Here is a 19,660-nt window from a genome sequence, read left to right as displayed (position 1 = left end):
CAAGGGAGAATTTTTGTTTCAGTGTATTATTTGTACAGAAGTTGAAATGCCTTTATCAGTTGCCTCCCTTCCATTTCCTGTAAGGCTTCTGTGAAAAATAGGATCCTTGAATGAAGCAGAAATGTTCCAACAAAGCCCTACCCTTCATTTCCAGTTAGCCCTTTAACTAAAGGGTTGAAATAGAAAGAACAAATCAAGTGTTTCTCTGGTAAATTGGATGGCTTGGTTTTCAGTTTGACTCCATTTTAACATGATTTATTTTTCCCAAACATGTGATTGATCAACATTCACATATTGGTGAATGTTGATAGTGATCTGAAGCTGACATGCATAATGATGCAACTGCCTGCCAGCTGCACCGCTCTATTTAAAACTCAACTTCAGATTCAATGTTAAATGAGTGCACAGCACATCGTCTGCCATCGAAAATTATATTTATTGACGTGTTAGAAAGGTGAGAGTAGAGTGGATGGGTTGTGAATGATCCTCTACTTCAAATAACGAGCAGAGAAGTTGATGTTATTCTCTCCTTGGATCAGTGAAGATCAAAGGAAATAAAGTAGGCCTTTAAATTATGACCAGGGTTAGTTACTAGAGTGCATGACTTTAAGGTGTTTACCTAGAGATTCAGTGCATGCATGAGGAGAATCATTTGTATTACTGCGAGGGAAAAAAAAGGTAATGTTCCAAAGAAAAGGAGAGAGGGAGAAATTGAATATTTTGGGGGGAAGAGACACAAGATGCTGTAATCTTGAGCAAACAATGAGAAGCTGGAGGGACTCGATGTGTCGGGCAGCAGCCAAGGAGAAAAGGGTCTCAAGAAAGGGTTCCAACCCAAAATGTTGGCTTCCCATTTCTCTTCATTGATTGTTGCCTGATCTGCTGAGTCTCTCCAGCTTCTAAAGGTGACACAGGCATGATGTGCAGAATAGCCTCTGTTGTGAGCAGAAGAAATAGGAGGAAGAATACATCATCCATCAATGCTCAGCTTATCTTTTACCTCCATCATTTTCCTGCACTTTCCCAATATCTCTTTCCCCCCCCCCATTCATTAAATCCAGAAATCCATTGACTTTATGTCTTTGAATACAATCAGTGACTGAGCCTCTGCAGCTCTCTTGGGTGGAAATACCAAATCATCGCCAAGCTCCGCGTGAAGCATTTTTCCTCATCCCTATCCTAAATGGCCAATCTGCCGTCCTTATTCTGTGATCGTGATTCATCTAGGTGAAGCAGCCTTTTCAGACCTAGCCTGCTAACAGATATCACATAAACGAAACCCAAGGAAGGCACATTGTTGGTCAGACTCCCATGGATATATTACTCATTTACCTTGTGTATTGACATCGATACAATCAATCTTGCTCATGACTGCAGAGATGGTGTACACTTTACAAGATTTGTGCATAGTTAGGGATGGAGATAGATTACACCACTAAAGACATTGGCTTCAATTTTCTGATGTGTTATTTTGATTCTGGCAATAATTAAATTTACATCAACTAGAAAACTTGAACAAGTCATTCTTAAAATAGATTACCTGAGACTGTATCTGAACCAGAGAGAACTGGTGCTCTGGTGATTACAGAAACGTGGTTCCAGGACGCCACTCCAGACCCAGGGATCCAGCTGGATGGCCTCAGCTTCTTCAGGGTAGACGGAGACACCTGCTGCTTCTGGCACGACTCGAGGAGGGGGCTGTGCATTCACATCACCGAAAACTGGTGCACCAATGTCTCTGTGGTGAAGACCTGCGGCTCAGCAGAAATAGGGTACCAGATGGTAAAATGTAGACCCTTCTTCCTGCCCAGAGAATTCTCAGCCATGCTGATTTCCACAGTCTATGTTTCACCTTTGGCTCGTGAGGGTGAAGACATGGACAAGCTTCATGGTGCCATCTGTGAAGCCCAGACTTCCTACTCTGATGGTGTCATGATTGTTGCAGGCAACTTCAATCACACCAATCTGAAAACAATCTTACCACAGTTTCAACACCACATCAACTTCGCTGCCAGAGAACACCCTAGATCAGGTGTATACCAACATTACTGATGCGTACAAGGCTGCACCTCAACCCACCTTGGTTATTCGGATCACATATCCATCCTGTTAACCCTGGCATACAGACCGCTGGAACAATGAACTAAGCCAGTTTGCAGGGAGATCAGGACGTGGCCGGGGGAGCCATAGCAGCACTACAAGACTGCATTGAGACCACAGACTGGAACTGTTTCAGGGAGGGATCACCTACAATGGTCACATAAATGTAGAGGAGTGCATGAGCTCAGTGAGAGGTCACTAAGATCAAATGCTTCACCATCAAGGCTAGCCAGAAACCATGGTTGGATGCTGAGGTCTGGGCCCTTCTCAGAGCTCATTATACTGCCTTCACGACAGATGGCACTAAGATCAGGTAGGGCAGAACTTCCCTTGCAATTTGAAAGGCAAAGCATGGGTATGCATAGAGGATTTTTTTGACAATAATGTTGGATGCTGAAGCTGGTGGGGTGGTTGGTGAGGACAATGGGAATCTCACCATTCAAAAAGTACCGGGGGTTGTAGGTCAATTGGCATAATTGGGCGGTATGGGCTCATGGGTGAAAATGCCTGTTCCTGTGCTGTATGTCTAAATTTACTGAACGAAATCTATTTATTTATTTTTATATATGTAGATTTGTCATGCATATGTATTGTTTGTCTGTATGTGTGTTATGTCTGGTTGTGTGTCTGCGTGTTTTGCACTGAAGCTGTTTCGTTAGGGTTGTAAATGTGGAATCAGATGATAATAAACTTGAACTGATCTCTATGCCCATCACTCCTTCAGCTCTATCTGTTCTCCAATCAATCATCCCTTTGCCTTTCCTTCTTCAATCAGTTATTTTTTCCAGCAATGCCTCATCCTTCTCGCAGTAATTTGAAGCTTTCTCAAAACTCATTGCTTTGGATTGGTTTTCACTCATTGTTCTCTCACTGTTGCAATCTTTGGATATTTTGTTGAGTGTGTTGCATCACTAAAGCATATGTTTTTCATTTTTAAGTACATTTAAATCTGTCTCTTAAACAGAGGGGATTAAGCAGCTCTGTCTTCACTTAAAATGTTCTTAAATCTCTTCATGTACTTCACCACAATAAGTTGCTCATAAATGATTTGGATGTTATGGGAGTTTGGTTTTGTTCTTTCTGCTTTAATTTGGATTCTGGTTGCTACCAAATATATCTTTCCATGGTTTGAGTATCATTGTAGATTAGCATGAGGTGTCTTGCAAAATGTTTTACATTTCTCAACATGCCTGATGTAATATCAAGAACAGTGCCAGAAAATAGTTTTTATATGACTTGATATAGGAGTTTCCTAACTTGGAAAAGTTTCATTGGATCTGAACCACATTTGGGGAAAAATAGGACTTAGAAATAATGTAATGACAGCTCTGGGTGAGGATGTAGATCACACCAAAAAATGAGACGCACCAAGAATTGATGGCTTTGTAAGGATTGGTGCAAAACCAGGCAAATGAATCAAATGACACAATGCAGGGAAGGAGATTACAAAGGGGAACTGCGGCCTCAGAGCTGGTATCTACTGTTTATCAGACCTGTCATTCACACATGATAAAGCACAGAAATAAGCCAGCCACTCTGCTCAACAGAGAACTACAAAAGACTGCAGTTGCTAGTATCTTGGGAACAGATGGAGGAACTCCATGTGCCAGGCAGCATCCATGAGAAGAAGGGGGTGCCTTTTAATGAGTTGGTGTACAACTAGTTTTTAATATTGATTTCTTTCATTTTCCCCTAATCTAGTGCCAGCCTCTGGTTCCTGTGGCAGCAGTTAACCTCATTCCCATAGCTGATTACCCTCTGAATACCCAACCGTGCAGATGTGGAGGTGGTCACGAAGTGATCTCCAACCCTGGCCTTTCTTCCCCTCTCTTTCTACCTAGTGGGTGCCAAAACTGGATTTGACAAACCGAGTTCTTAATAAAGGTCCTGACCTGAAATGTCGACTCACCATGTGTGACTCACTGGGTTCCTACATTTGTTGGCCTCTGATAAAGATGTTTGAATTAAAAAAATCTGGTCCATTCAAGGACATCAACTAGAGACACTTCTTTCCCTGAATGATTGGGGTATTTTCTGACAAAGAGAACCTTTGCTGTAAATAATATGGAAAGATGGCCTGTTTATTTCTCCCTCAAACTTTAATTTTCATTGATAGGAGGCTGGAGAAGGCTTGTGTGGAGAGCAAACTATTCAGCAAATGGCTGCAGGAATTCAGCAGGCCAGGCAGCGTGCATGGGTAGAAATGTCAGCCATGTTAGGACTTGTTCTGAAACATTGACCATTTCTCCACATGGATGCTGTGAAAACACAGAATTGCTGGAAGAACTCAGCAGGTCTTGCATCATCCATAGAGGTCAAGATATATTACTGTGGTTTTTGGCCTGAGCCCATCTTCCAGCTCTTCTACGTTCCTTGAAGAAGTGCTCAGGCATGAAACACTGGTAATATATCTTTACCTCCTAAGGAAGCTGAGTACCTCTGTGTGTTCTTCTATAATCACAGTGTCTGCAGGCTTTTCTGTGTTTCACCCCCTTCTTCTCATGGATGCTGCCTGGCCATGGAGTTGCTCCATCAGTTCCCAAGATACCAGCAACTGCAGTTTTTGAGGTTCTCTGTTGAGCAGAGTGGCTTGTTTCTGTCCTTTATCATGTGTGAATGACAAGTCTAATAAAGATTAGATATGAGCTCTGAGGACATGTTTGCTTTGCAATCCCCTTCCCTGCATTGTGTCAATTGATTCATTTGCCGGGAGCTTCAAATGGAGCTGCACTAAAATGCATTGTGGTCACATTGGTACATAAATTCTCATCTGCCACCAAGATGAATTTGCATTTACATGGGTCCTTTAACATAGTAAAACACTATCAGGACCTTTACAAGAGGATAATTGGATCAGGATTGATACCAAGTCCAAGAAGATTTTGTGACAAGTAATCAAATGCTTGGTCAAAGAGCCATGTTTGAATGAGGAATTTAAATGGTTCACAGCAATTTAAGAAATCTACATATAAATAGAAGCTTTACACTGAACTCTTGTATGTGGCTGACAAGACTCCCACTATCTGCATCCCACAGGCTAAAATGACATGGATAAAATTGATCTGAAGGCTAAAGTATAAGATGAAATATTTCCACAGTTTGATGGGGAATTTCAAGATGAAGTAATTCATCAGAATAAAATGTCCCAAGGATTGGTGTTTAAAAATGATTTAAATGGACTTAAGGTGAATTTGATTTTGTGAATGGTTCACAGTTCACAGTTCATGTTGTGAAATGTAACTCCTCATTCTCAGTAACAGGCCTCTAAATGCATGGAAAATACAGTTTAGCCCAGGAGATGATCATGTGTTTCTGACATCTTTCAAAGTCATTAAAAAAATTGGACATACAGCACAGTAGCCAGGCCCGCTGGCCAATGACCCTGTGCTGCCCATATATCCTCATTTAACTTACTATCCCCGCACATATTAAGGTGTGAAATGAGACTGCAGGATGGACCCAGGGCAAACCCATGTAGACATGAGGAGAATATACAAATTAATTACAGAATGGTGGATTAGAACCCATGTCACTGGTGCTGTAATAGCGTGGCACTAACCGCGGTGCTAACTGTACTGCCCATCCTGGCCTAAAGAGCTTGACAGGCAGTTAATTTTGTCACTGTAGTGACAGACACAGGGTGCATAGCCAAGCCCCACAGATAAAATGATTACTGAGTTTTAAGTGATAGTTTTGTTATAACTTACTCAGTGTGGAGACGAGAAGTATTGTCAACTTGAGTGTCAAGAATCTTTGTAATTCTATACTCACGAGGTCTCTGGATGTACGGCAGTAGAACATGTGCTGAGGTATAAGTACTAATACTAAGATTGGACTTTGATGCATTATTCTGGTGTGTGGAGAAGATGGTCATTCTGGAGATGTAGCTTGCCAGCCATTGACAGGGCTTTGTCATTGCAGGCTTGCACTTATAAGATGCTGACCGATATTTCCAATGTTCACGCTTGGTTTCAGAAACAGAATCAGAATTTATTCTTAAATTTAAAAAAAATTTAGACATACATCACTGTAACTGGCCAGTTCAGCCCGACGAGTCCATGCTGCCCTATTTACTCCCCATTAACCTTCACCCTGGTATGTTTTGAAGAGTGGTAGGAAACCGTAGTCCTGGAGAAAGCCCACACAGACATGGAGAGAACTTACAAACTCCTTACAGACAGCTTGTCACGTCATGAACTTGTCACAAACAAGTTATGAAATTCACTGTTTTGTGGCAATATCACAGTTCAAACATTCATATCAACCACTTTTCAGTGCATGAAAAGTCAAAGTAAATATCAATCTCTGCCTTAAATACACACAACCTTCCTGTTGTCGAGCCAGGGATGAATCCTTGAATTTCCCATTATTTGGAATTGTGAATGGGCCAATGAATTGGAATCCTATCAGACTAATCGAACGTCTCTGCCACTCCCATTCACCATAGAAATGAGACTTCATATAGAGTTAGAGGGAAATCTCCAGATAGTGGAATTAGAGTTCTCTGTGGGCAGAGGGAAAGGCATGGCCAGACTGGCAAAGTAAATCAGTTTGCACACTTTCAGATCACATTGCCTGTGGAACGGTGTCTGAAGCATCTGTATAGTAATTTTGATCCATAACAGACTTCACACTGCTGCGGACTCTTCCCATTGGGTGGCTTAGATACAGTTGTATCATGGATAGATAACAGAATCTATGTAAAAGAACCAAGATCTGTGATTGAATGCAATGTCATCAGTTCATTGTGTTGCAAAACATGATAACTGATGTGGGACATATATGTACAGTGAACGTAGATGAGGATTGAAAGAATGGTGACTGTGGAGATTGATGAAGGCCAGGTGCTAGGTATTGTCCTAATGGGTTTTAATAAAGTCTTTGACTGGTTCCAGATGATAGGCTGATATTGAAGTCGAGGTGCGTTGTGAGCAGGATCCAAAACTGGCTGGGTGATAGGAAGCAGAGGTGAACTGGCATTTCTCTGACTGGAAACCTGTAACAAATGGAACTGTATATCACTGGACTTGGTGCTGGCACCATTGTCATACAAATGACTTAACTGCAAATGTCAGTGTTAGGATTAGAAAATCTCTGGAAAGCATGAACATTGATGAAGTCATAGATAATTGAGTAGGTTGTTTAAAGGTACAATGGAACAGAGATCAGTGAGAAAAGTTGGTTGGAATAGTGGCAGAATTTAATCCAGGCCAGTGCGAGAAAGTGAACTTTGGGAAGTGAAATTCCATTAGGATACAGTATAAGTGACAAGTATCTAAGGAATGTTGATGTTGGAGGACCTGCTGGGGGTGCAGATCCATTGTTTGCTGTCAGTGGGGATGCAGCTGGTTAGGGTAGTGAAAAGGGCATTGGTTATGTTTGTTTACATAGGCTAAGGCATTGAGAATAAGGGTTGACATATCATGCCACAGTTCTATAAAACATTATTCTCACTGGAACATAGGACTAGGGGTGGATGGCCTTATAGAGATTCACAAAATTATGAGGGGTATGGATAAGATAGCTGGTGAGAATCTTTTCCCAAGAGGAAGAAAATCTAGAACTAAAGAGCACAGGTTTAGGGTGAGAGGAGAAAAATGGGGCAGAGTCATTTAGCGAAGTTGTTTCACGGATGACTTGAACAATTCCTTACAACAGGTCCACCATACACCTCCCCATAATGATATGGATGAATACATTCAGGAATGCGATATGTTTAGACCTAAATATCAATGTGCTTGTGAACTATCCATACTTCCACGATCCATAGACTGATTGGAAATCAAATTCTGGAAAGGGGGGAGAAGGCGGTGTGTGTTTTTTTGTTATACTGGGGGGGGGTGGGTACATGGACATTGGAGATATGTTGACCTGCTTCTCTACTGCCTTCGAGTAAATCTCAATTAAATGCAGCCCCTTCTATCTACCCCAAGATTTCTCAAGATTTCTCATCCCTCCCAATGCAGATTACAAGCAGGCACATGCAGAGCTTCATGGTAAACAAGAGACAGCCCAGTCCAACATACTACAAATTTTAGTCGTCGATTTTTACCAGGCCTGTGTCAAATAAACCCTGCCTAACTACCACCAGCATATAACTTACTGAACCAGTGGTCCAAGCACACTTGATCAATGCTACATCAAGATAAGGAAAGCCTACTGTTCTTTCATGAGACTGCATTTTGGCAGGTCTGATCACCTGGCTGTGCTCCTTCTGCTTTCATACAGACAGAGCCTAAAAAGAGGGGCTCCGAAGGTCAAGACAGCAAAAAAGTGGTCGCAGATGCTGAAGAAATGTTATGAGACATCCACGAGTCAGTGGATTGGGTGGTGTTCAAGAACTCTGCTAAGAATCTGGACGAATACACTGAGGCTGTTACACACTTTATCAAAACAGCTGTGGATGAGTGTGTCCCCACCAAATCATTCAGTTTTCCCCAACCAGAAACCCTAGATGAACAATAAAATCTGGAACCTGCTAGAGCCAGATCACAGGCATTTAAGTCCAGCGATCCAGATCAGTAAAGCAGGAGCAGTTATGACCTGCGGAAAACAATCTCCTAGGTGAATTGGAGATTCTGGATGAAAATGGAAACAACAAGGGACACCCGACAGCTGTGGTAGGGCCTAAATGCCATAACCACAGCTGTCGGGTTTCCATTCTGTGAAAGGGATTGGCAGTCCCAATTTGGCCTCATTAACCAGCTCAGAACCCATAAAGAAAGCCAGGCATCCTTAAACTCCAAAGTTTTAAAATTTATTTTATTTTTTTTAAATTTAAATTTAGGCATTCAGCACAGTAACTCAATTATTTCTAGAATACCTGTACAAGATTAAAATACCTTTAGATCCAACAGTATTTTTATTGGGTAGGTTGCAACCTTTGAATGGTTTGGGATTAGATAAATTTCAACTTGCTTTTGTATATTTAGCTTTATCTGTAGCTTTATCTTTCCATGCTAGTACATGGAAAGATACGAACATGATTGATATTAATAGATGGCATAATGAGATGAAATATTGTTTAATAATGGAAAAGATTACATATGTTTCACGTGATAATTATAGTTTTTTTATTAATAAGTGGTTGTTATATTCAGAATATTTACATTTTGATTTACATTGATCAGATCTTAATATGTATGCTTAATATTTTCTTTTCTTTATGGCTCTCCTTAGGAGGGTTGGCTGAAGGGGGGGGGAGGTTCTTTTTTTCTTCTTTCTTTTCTTTTTATATATACAAAATATAACGTTTATGTTTTTGTTTATTGTTATATATGTTACTTACTATCTGTATTTTGAATGAATAAATAAAGTTTAAAAAAAAAAGCAGTTACAGACCATTTCATCCGACGAGCCTGTGATGTCTAATTACATCCAATTAACCTACAACCTCTGGTACGTCTCGAAAAGTGGGAGGAAACCAGAGCCCCCAGGGAAAACCCATGCATGCATGGGGAGAATGTACAAACTCCTTACAGACAGCGCTGGATTCGAACCATAGTCCCGATCGCTGCTGCTGCAATGGTGTTGCTCTAACTGAAACTTTGGACTTTTTTTGCAATTATCTAAAAGTGTTTTTCCCATCACCTTGAAGCTTAAAGTTATTTACTAATTGATCAAATTAGGTTAAAATGACCAGCCATTTTTTTCCTTTTCCAAGAATGCTCAAGAGCAAGGCCTTGTGTTTTCAAGTCATACAGCGTGAAAACAGGCCCTTTGGCCCAACTTGCTCAGACCGACCAATAAGTTCCATCCACACTTGTTCCATTTGCCTGCATTTGGCCCAAGTCCCTCTCAACCTATCCTAACATGTATCTGTACAAATATTTCTTAAACATTGCAATAGTATCTGCCACAACTACTTTCTTCCGTCAACTTGTTCCAAACCAATCCCTCAGATTTGCCATTGAACCTCTTCCCCTTCACTCCGAGGCTCTGTCCTCAGGCCTTCATTCTGTTTACTGAAGGTTTGAGTCACTCCTGATTGACTCAATTAGTCACTCACTCTTTCCAGTGTTCTGTAGTGGAATATCCTATCAAATCTCAACCAGCCTACTGTGGAAAGTAAATACTGATTGCTAAATCTCAGTCTGGTTTGGTAACTCAGTGCCCAAGAATGCATAAAGCTGCAGAAATTTACAAGCCTACCCAAGTCCCTCAAGGGCACGGAACTCTCATCCATTGCAATAATCTTTGTGAGGCACTGCCTCGAGAGGTCTTCTCACATAATAAAAGTGCCATGTCACCCTGGTGACATTGTTAATCACTACTCATTTTAGACAGCAGGTACAGAAGCCTGAGGTCCAGCGCCTCCATGATCAAGAACAGTTTTGATGCAATGACTTACAGGCTCTTGAACCTCTCTACTACACTAACCCTAAGCATAAACCACCTAGGACCAAAGTCCACACAACTGAAACACCAGTAAAAATGCAATGCTGGAGAAACTCAGCAGGTCAAGCAGTAACCTTTATATAGCAAAGATAAAATATACATTACCAATGTTTCGGCCTAGTTGTTTTCTTGCACTAACTGCATATTGTACTGACAATAACCACACCAGCAGTGCGAGTATAAGACAGCTTTAATAAACTAATATGTACACTAAGAGGTCTTGTCTCTCTGCAAGACAAACCTGGAAGGCTTGACTGTAGCTCTGGACTGCTTTATATACAAGGTCACTGGGATGACCCCTGGTGACCTAGTGGTGTAATTGCATATCACCACATTCACCCCCCCCCCTTAAAAAATTGTTATTCCCCCCACCCCCCCCCACCCCCCCCGTCCTCCTTCCCTTGTTTGTAAGTTCGAAAGTCCAAAATTTTTTGTGGCTTCCGTTGCCTTCTGGACCTCCTCGGTAGTGGTATAGGGGTGGGGAGTGCGGTCTGCCTTTCGGCCTTTCTTGGTGGAGGTGTGGGAGTGAGAAGTACTAGATGGCCATGTGGGCTGGGGATCCTCTTGTATGGAATTAGGTCCTGCCATCAAGTCTAGGGTGGTGATATTTTGTGGGACGAATGTACCCAGGGTCCTGATTTCGAGGGTGGTCTAGTCCTCTGGGGTGACTCGATGGACGATTGTTCTGGTGACTGCTGCTGCACTCCTTGTTGATCCGTAGACATCTGTGTTTCCTCCACGTTGTTCACACATCCAGCTGACGCGAGATCCCTGGTGGCCACTGAGTCTTCTCTTCCATCTGGGAATGTGACGAAGGCGTACTGAGGGTTCGCGTGCCTCAACTCCACTTGATCCACCAGCAGGTCCGCTTTGTGGTGTCTGCAGAGCTTCCGGAGGAGAACAGGTCCCGGTGTCATCATCCATTTAGGCAGCAATGTGCCCGTCGTTGCTTTCCTTGTGAAAGAAAAGATAGGGTCATATTAGTGGCAGTACACAACAAAGAACATATAGAGTGTAGGGCTTCTGTCAACACTTCTTGCCATCTAGTAACAGGCAGGTCTTTTGATTTAAAGACAAGAGGACCGTTTTCCAGGTAGTGGCATTTTCCCTTTCAACTTGTCTATTCCCCCTGGGATTGTAACTTGTAGGGCGGCTGGTAGCAATCCCTCTCTTGTGCAGGTACTACTGTACTTCTGTGCTCATGAATGTAGCACCCCTGTCTGTGTGTATGTAGTTCGGGTACCCAAATATGCTGAAGATGGGTTGGAGGCATTTTATAACAGTGGCTGCTGATACATCAGAACACGGGATTGCGAAGGGGAAACGGGAATATTCATCTATCACGTTTGGGAAATAGACATTTCTATTATTGAACGGGAGCGGGCCTTTAAAATCAAGGCTGAGGCACTCAAAAGGTTTAGATGCTTTTATCAGGGTGGCTTTGTCAGGCCGGTAAAATACTCATTGCCTCATGGTAGGACCTGGTATCCTGTGTAAGGGAGTAAGGGTGGTCTCCCAGCTGTGCTAACAGCAGCATTAATAGCTCTCTATCCGATGCCTCAGCACCCTCCACGTAATACATAAAGCATCTCTGCCAGAGGCTGAAGTGCGTGCCGGCTCCGGGATTTCTGGGGTCGAGCTCCAGCCTGTCTGGCCGCAGCACATGGCTAAGCCTCAGTCTCTGGTCCCTTAGGTGTAGCAAGGGCAGACCCTGGGGTACTGGGAGCTGCTGTTAGAGCCTCTGTGGGGCTTGTGTCTGCTGGAGGAGTAACCTGGGTGTTCAAAGTCTCTGACTTTGGGACATTTGCAGTTGGCTTAGAGGGGATCCCAGCTGTAGAGTCTGTGGAACTGGGGAAACTGCTGCTGGGGGAGTGACGGTAGCGGTGTTTGCTTTCCCTGGCTCTGGAGTGGTCGGGAATTCTGCACATACGTGGCGATCGGGAGCATGACTTGTGGATATCCTTCCAACTGCGCATGTAGTGGCCCCTTTCTGAGTGGACCGGGGTATAGGGTCGGCGGCGCCTGTAATGGCGAACCTACGGGCAAGCAGGGCTCTTGGCCAATTCTTACCTGCCCTATCGTACTTCTGTGATCTTCCCTGCATTCCACCACGATTCCAGTACAGCAGTCCCTTGCCATCTCTGTCCTTGGATGCATGTGCGTGCTTGTTGTCCCTGGATTCCATTCCTCAGGAAGAGCCTCCAGGTGGTTGGGAATGTGCATTGGAGCAGAAGCAGCTTCCATCCTAGTAGCTATGATATTAGTTTATTAAATTGTACTGACAATAACCACACCAGCAGTTCAAGTATAAGACAGCTTTATTAAACTAATATGTACACTAAGAGGTCTTGTCTCTCTGCAAGGCAAACCTGGAAGGCTGGACTAGCTCTGGACTGCTTTAAATACAAGGTCACCGGGATGATCCCTGGTGACCTAGTGGTGTAATTACATATCACCACACCTTATTATATTTATTTGTAGCAAGAATTTTGGTGCATTTGCACTTTGTATTTGTGTATGTGACAATAAACTCACATTGAAGGAGAATGACTTCTGTGGTTTTTGTTTCCAAATCATGGTGGAATTGAGTTTGCTTCCTGCCCAATGATTGAGTTATATGTTTTACCGGGCAGCCCAGTTAGGTAAGCCATTCAAGATGACTGTCTCCTCCTCGGCCCCTGCAATGCTGCTTTTGTTGCCAAAGGAAAATCTGAATGAGCTTTGAGCAGATCGCGGGGGTGGCTGTTTCAAAGTCCCCACGCAAACACAATCAAGCTGAATGAAATTCTCCTTTACCGTTAAGATCCTGCAAAGCATGGAAAGTTGGTTACACAGTACCTTTGGGCAGCTTCAGGCTGTATTCTTGATCTATGTAATATCTGCCCTATTATTGACGAGGCTTTAGTGATCATTCATTATGGTAATAAGTGGCTGGCAATTCTTTACCTTGTAAAATTTTTCATTCTGTGACACAAAGCAATTTAAAAAATGATGGTAGTGGTATTCTGGAACTGCACCTTAGAGCCCTAGTGGGTGTAGTTTCTGTGCATTCACTGGCTGTCAAGAATCTGCTGTGACCCTCAAACTACAAAGTCTCTCTGCACATTTGAAATGTTGATGCAGGCCTTAACTGTTAGGTTGGTGCCCAGCTTCAACATGTGTGACAGGGGGTCTGCTTATCCGGTCTGCAGCCACATTCCGAGGGTTAGCCTTTTTTCAGATAAATATATTTAAAGTAACCTAGCAAATGTCACTTTCACCCACCTTCTGCCCCATTTCACCCCATCAAAGTTTTATGGGCCACATCTCCATCACCCAGACTTCTTGACGCTGCCCCGGGTGAAAGCCCACTGCCTTCAGGCATGATCCACCTCCCACTCTCCTCCCACAACCTCTCTGCACCAAAGTCCAGTCCTCCTTAACTCTCGCCATTTGTACACCAGCAATGAAATTCCGGAAAGGCTTCACACAAAAGTGGCATGATCTCCCAGTCTGCCCTGCTTTCATGCACTTTCAGACCAAAACATAAGGAATACTATCTATTTGTAGCAGCGTTTCTTAATCATATCTTTGTCTTTACATTTATTTCAGCTCCTGATCTCATCAAACTGGATAAATGAGGAAGTAATAACTGCACTCAATAGGTATGAAATATTTAATTTTTGTTGAAATGTATGCCTGTAAATAATTTTGCTTGGTGACAAACTATAACTGAGAATGATGGAGGAGTTTGCAAACCTAATTTGTGAAGTAGTGAATTCATTTCGGTGGAACAACTAATCAGTCACCCATCAGTGTGGGCTTTGGCCCTTTAGCATTGGCAGCCACGTGGCACAAGTGTCACACACTGGAAGATAAATAATAAAATGCAGATTGAACTCTGACCTGTGAAGCTGCATGACAATAATTTGCCAGATGATTGGAATTGGCCTGTGGCTGTTTTTCTGGAATTGAAGTAACATCACTGAACACTGCAAGCAAGTTCTGTCTCCTTTGTCTGGAATCAAGGGATGTATGGATGGCACTGAGATACATTGCTCATGGTCGATGAATGGAGGAGCATACTGGAAAGAGGAGTTGGCTGACTCCTGCACTTATATTTGATGTAATCTAACTGTGCCTGTAGTTTGGAATCATTTTGGATAGCCATTGGTGCTGTAGACCCAGCGCCTTTGATATGTTATTGACTAATGCCACAGCTTCTTGAGTGGCTGAAACAGAAACTTCAGTAGATACAAACTCAAGCTGCTGTTGTATAATTCCTGCCTCTTGGACTTTTTCTCTCTCTCATCCCTGACTTTCCCCATTTCAAAGCAACATATGCATAGCTTCATGGACATTTTCCACACACTGGTTCAAAGTAATTGATCCTCAGTGTTTCCTCTGACTTGTAGCTCATCAAGGTTTCTCCTGCAGCATGAACAAATGGACCAGTAGTCAACACTCCCAAGCCACTAGGAGTGCATGCATCACACAAGCATTGCGAGATTGAACATCTCGGTGGAAATTTCACTCACTGTAAATGTAACTTGTCTGAGTATCCATCGAGTCTGCTTTGTGTTGTCTGAGCCTTGTTAAGTACATTAATCCAATGCAGAGATTTTTCTGTGAATGTCAACAACCATAAAGTCGTAATAATAATTGACATAACAAGTGGTGGTGGTCAGTGTTACTGGTGACCTTGACTTTTTGTGCACTCCCCACTTCTTTAATGATTGACAGTCTTGGTTTCACCCATATCTGTCTCAATCACGCAGATCCATCTCTTAAATTTGCCCCATTACATCCCTCTCCCACAATATACGGTACTCTAAACACTATTTTCTGCACTCAAGTCATCTCACTTGTCAAGATGCAAATAATTGTCAGAAGATGTTGTATGGAAGTACGTGTGGTGTTAAAGGCACAGTAAAAATTTCTGGTGGAACTTTGCAATCCGCTCCGATCAATTTTTGTTGCACACCTCAGCCCCTCCAAAGCAGATGCTCCATACCAAGTAGACAGATCTGACTGTTCAGGAGATGGCACACTGAAACTAGATGCAGATGTTGATTAGTCTGGTGACCGATTGTGTGTCCGAACAGAAGTCAGTGGTGTCGTCCAGCACTGCAGAGACTTGAGTGTGTAGGCTCTTTTATAATGAGGGACAAAATAAACGATTGTGAAGACAGATATTCTGTGTCTTTAAATCGTTTCACTTACTCCATAAAAGGTCTGAAGGAGGATTAACTGGTCGAACTTGTTCCATCTTCTTTCCACCTTCATGGGGTAGACTTAGAGGTGGAGCGAAGTTGCTCCACCTCCTCTGTAAAAGGATTCCTGCTGAATGTGGCTCCAAAGGGGAGGGCTGATTACATTGCGATGATGCCGTCAGCCTGCGAAGTGTGCAAATTTTAAAGAACGCATATGGACAAAAAAAGGTGATTACATTGTGCGAAATATCCGCCTGAGTCCTAAGACTGCTTGCACAGATTTCCACTAGCGCTCATACCTGGTCTTCGGTCGCCATTTTCAGCAAAGCTGGCTTTCCCTTCCCGACACATATGTTTGGCGTCACGGTGGCAGGCAACGCTACTGCACTTTTCACCCTGCCTCTTTCAGCTTTGGAAGCCAGTTCGCGAATCACCCCTGGATGAAAGCTCCACGTGATCTGCATTTTGGTCATCAGCATTAAGGGTAAATTCACCTATTAAAAAAAAAAATGAGCAAGGTGATCATGTGTAGCGGCAGCTACACTGCTACTGAAAGAACACACAACCAGACGGGTTGAGCTCAGTGAGCAGAACTGATTTATTGCAGGATGCTGGGCTGGACTTATACTCCCAGCCCGGACCTGGCTGAGAACCGAGCTGGGGGACGCTGATGTCACCCGGGCGTCACATGGTCCCCTGGCGCGGGCTTCTGAGCCCTGTGCTGAGAAGGAGAAATCCCCAATGGTGCCATTTTGGCCGGCTGCTCCGCCGCGTGGATTACAAGCGGGGCCGGTTTACCATCCTAGTGGTGTGCTGCCACACATGCACCTTTTGTGTATAAAAACCCTTGTAATGCAACGTGAGGCTGGTGAGGTGAGGCGAGGAATGGTGGAGATGATACAGTAAACTAAGGTGAATGCTTTTTCTTGCCATTCTACTTGTGGGCTGGATGTCATTTTTCTTAATTTTTACATAAAACTAGAAGTTGGATATTGGTGATAAATTATAAATTATAAAAATTAACATTTTCACTAATATTTGATAATCCAAGTTTGTTAGGACCTGTTTACTGGCTTAAGGGGAGTGCTGCGCCACCCAATTTTACTTGCTTGAGGGTGTCTGTCAAGGCCTTGGCAACTTCACTGATTTTTGATTATTTCTGATTGTTTCTCTTTTTTGTGAAATATGATTGGTTTTCTGTAGTGTGATGACAAGTCCAATTATAAATCAGAAAATAGTGAAAACAATTACTGACATTATATTTTTATAAAGAGCTACAAAAGTCGAACTTAGCTTGTGGTGTGACCCATTGGGTTGGTGTTTTTAATCTAGAGAACATGTATTTGTATTTCACACTCCATTGTTAAAATTGTCAAACACAATATATTTCCAACCAGTTCAGTGGTCACATGACAATTGGAATGCTTCAGGATTGTGAGCTGTGAGTAACCTTTCAATAACTCCACTGCGCGTCAGCTCCCACCGCCTCTCATTTCTTCCTCCTCCCTGTGGGGTGAGCAAAGCAATATCCAGTGTCATTGATGCACCATCAATAATTTCAAAGACTAGAAGTTGTAGAGAAACTGATAGGCTTTTATTTACCATGGAATGAATGTCCATCCATGCTGGACAACTGCCCTGGACTGAGGAGGGGGCTGTGGCACAGTCACATTTATTCAGGGGTCGGTGGGAGGAACCTCAGGCACAGTCAGCAAAGGGTGCGTCCTAGCACTTCCAAACATGTACACAATGGTTTACCACAGTTGCCCAAGTATCTGCCCAATGATGAGAAACATTGAGGTTGGACTAAGGACACAAGTTCACAAAATATGCATAAAGCTTTGTTGAAAACATTTGAGAGACACTTTCAGTTGTATAAATAAGCTTTGTTGCTTTCATTGAATGCATTGTTGTCTCTCAGTGGGAAAGCAACCATTTGTGTTCTCGCGTGCATATAAATTTCCACCTTCTCTCTAGGGAGAGCAGTGGAAATGGCCCTGGTGTCCAGACTAAAATTTAAATCTGACTCAAAATTACAGAGCGAGTGTGTGTGTGTATACTAGTCATTTTCACATTTGTGCCTGCCATTTATTGTGAAACTAGCTGCAGGGTTCCTAATTTAAAAAAAAGGATTTAATTATTTGTGAAGTGTTTTGCTCTGTTAGGTAAAGCCTACTTATCCAGAATTACTACTTCTTCAAACTGGGAGGGGTGGGGGGGGGGGGCGTGGGTAAGAACTGGTCCAATTTAACATAGTTCTCAGCCCCACCTCTTGCATTTTTGTCCACAACCTCTTCCTGAGATCGGCTTTCAATTGTTCTCACATCAAATATGATGCTAGATGCTATTGCTACGTGTGTTCTATACACCCTCTGCGCTCAGTTTTCTGAAGGGACCATACGACCATACCTCCATACGACCCTCCCTATCCCCACCAACATTACCTTTGGTACTGCAATTTCAGTCATCCTTCATTTGAGTGTTCATTTCCCCCCCGCCCCCCCTTCCTCAAACCTATTTCAGATGTTATTCCCTGTTTTGCATTTCTACCTTCACTGATGCATGTTCACCACCCTTTTGACCACTTAATTACCCGTCTCTTCTGATCTCAACCTTGTCACAGGAGGAGATAAGAGGGAATTTGCCCAACATTCATAGAACATTACAGCACAGAAACCAACCTCTTGGGCCCTTCTAGGGTGTGCTGAAGAGGCCTGTTTCTGTGGGGTAATGTTCTATTCAGTGCTGGATTGTAAGATGTTTCTTTCAATGTTTTCCCTCTCTTCCCCTTTGCGAATTATGTCTAAATATTTCCATTTCTGATGAAGTATAATGTCAATATATTGGCTTTATTCCTAACTCCACAGATACTGTGTCACCAGTCACTGAGTGTTTCCAGCATTTTCTGCTTTTTGCATTTCTATCATCTCAAGCTTTTTATATATATATATATATATATATATATATATATATAATATATATATATAATATACTACCAGCCCCTCCCACATCTCCATCGGGCACACAGAACTAAAAACGGTCAACCAGTTTATCTACTTCGGCTGCATCTATTTCATCTGATGCAAGGCTCGACAAAGAGATAGACAACAGACTCGCCAAGGCAAATAGTGCCTTTGGAAGACTACATAAAAGAGTCTGGAAAAACAACCACCTGAAGAAACAGACAAAGATCAGCGTGTACAGAGCCGTTGTCATACCCACGCTCTTGTTCGGCTCCGAATCATGGGTCCTCTACCGGCATCACCTACGGCTCCTAGAACGCTTCCATCAGCGCTGTCTCCGCTCCATCCTCAACATTCATTGGAATGACTTCGTCACCAACATCGAAGTACTCAAGCTGGCAGAGTCCACAAGAATCGAATCCACGCTGCTGAAGACCCAGCTGCACTGGGTGGGTCACGTCTCCAGAATGGAGGACTATCGCCTTCCCAAGATCGTGTTCTATGGCGCGCTCTCCACTGGCCACCGTGACAGAGGTGCACCAAAGAAGAGGTACAAGGACTACTTAAAGAAATCTCTTGGTGTCTGCCACATAGACCACCGCCAGTGGGCTGATATCGCCTCCAACCGTGCATCTTGGCGCCTCATAGTTTGGCGGGCAGCAACCTCCTTTGAAGAAGACCGCAGAGCCCACCTCACTGACAAAAGACAAAGGAGGAAAAACCTAACACCCACCCCCAACCAACCAATTTTCCCTTGCAACCGCTGCAACGTGCCTGCCTGTCCCGCATCGGACTTGTCAGTCACCAATGAGCCTGCAGCAGACGTGGACATACCCCTCCATAAATCTTTGTCCGCGAAGCCAAGCCAAAGAAAGAAAGATATATATATATATATTATATTATCAGTGCTCTCATTACAATAGTGCTGAACACCCAAAGCAATGGTATTGTACTGTGCTAGCAAAGATTTAACATGTCTATTTTTACTGCTTTAATTTTCCCATGAGT

The 19,660-nt window shown here is 43.0% G+C and overlaps 1 protein-coding gene across 11 annotated transcripts in view; it reads left to right on the top strand.

Moving 5' to 3' along the window:
• Nucleotides 1-19,660, top strand: part of elf1 (E74-like ETS transcription factor 1) — a 309,211-nt gene that overhangs the window by 158,507 nt on the left and 131,044 nt on the right. For all 11 annotated transcript variants that reach the window (XM_069893437.1, XM_069893435.1, XM_069893441.1 and 8 more), the window contains one exon: nt 14,089-14,141. The gene's annotated coding sequence lies outside the window, so the exon portion shown is untranslated. The remainder of the gene's footprint in view (nt 1-14,088; nt 14,142-19,660) is intronic.

Source organism: Narcine bancroftii, chromosome 8 (genome assembly GCF_036971445.1).
Source record: "Narcine bancroftii isolate sNarBan1 chromosome 8, sNarBan1.hap1, whole genome shotgun sequence".
Taxonomy (NCBI): Eukaryota; Metazoa; Chordata; class Chondrichthyes; order Torpediniformes; family Narcinidae; genus Narcine; species Narcine bancroftii.
This window is presented reverse-complemented; position numbering and strand designations above follow the sequence as displayed.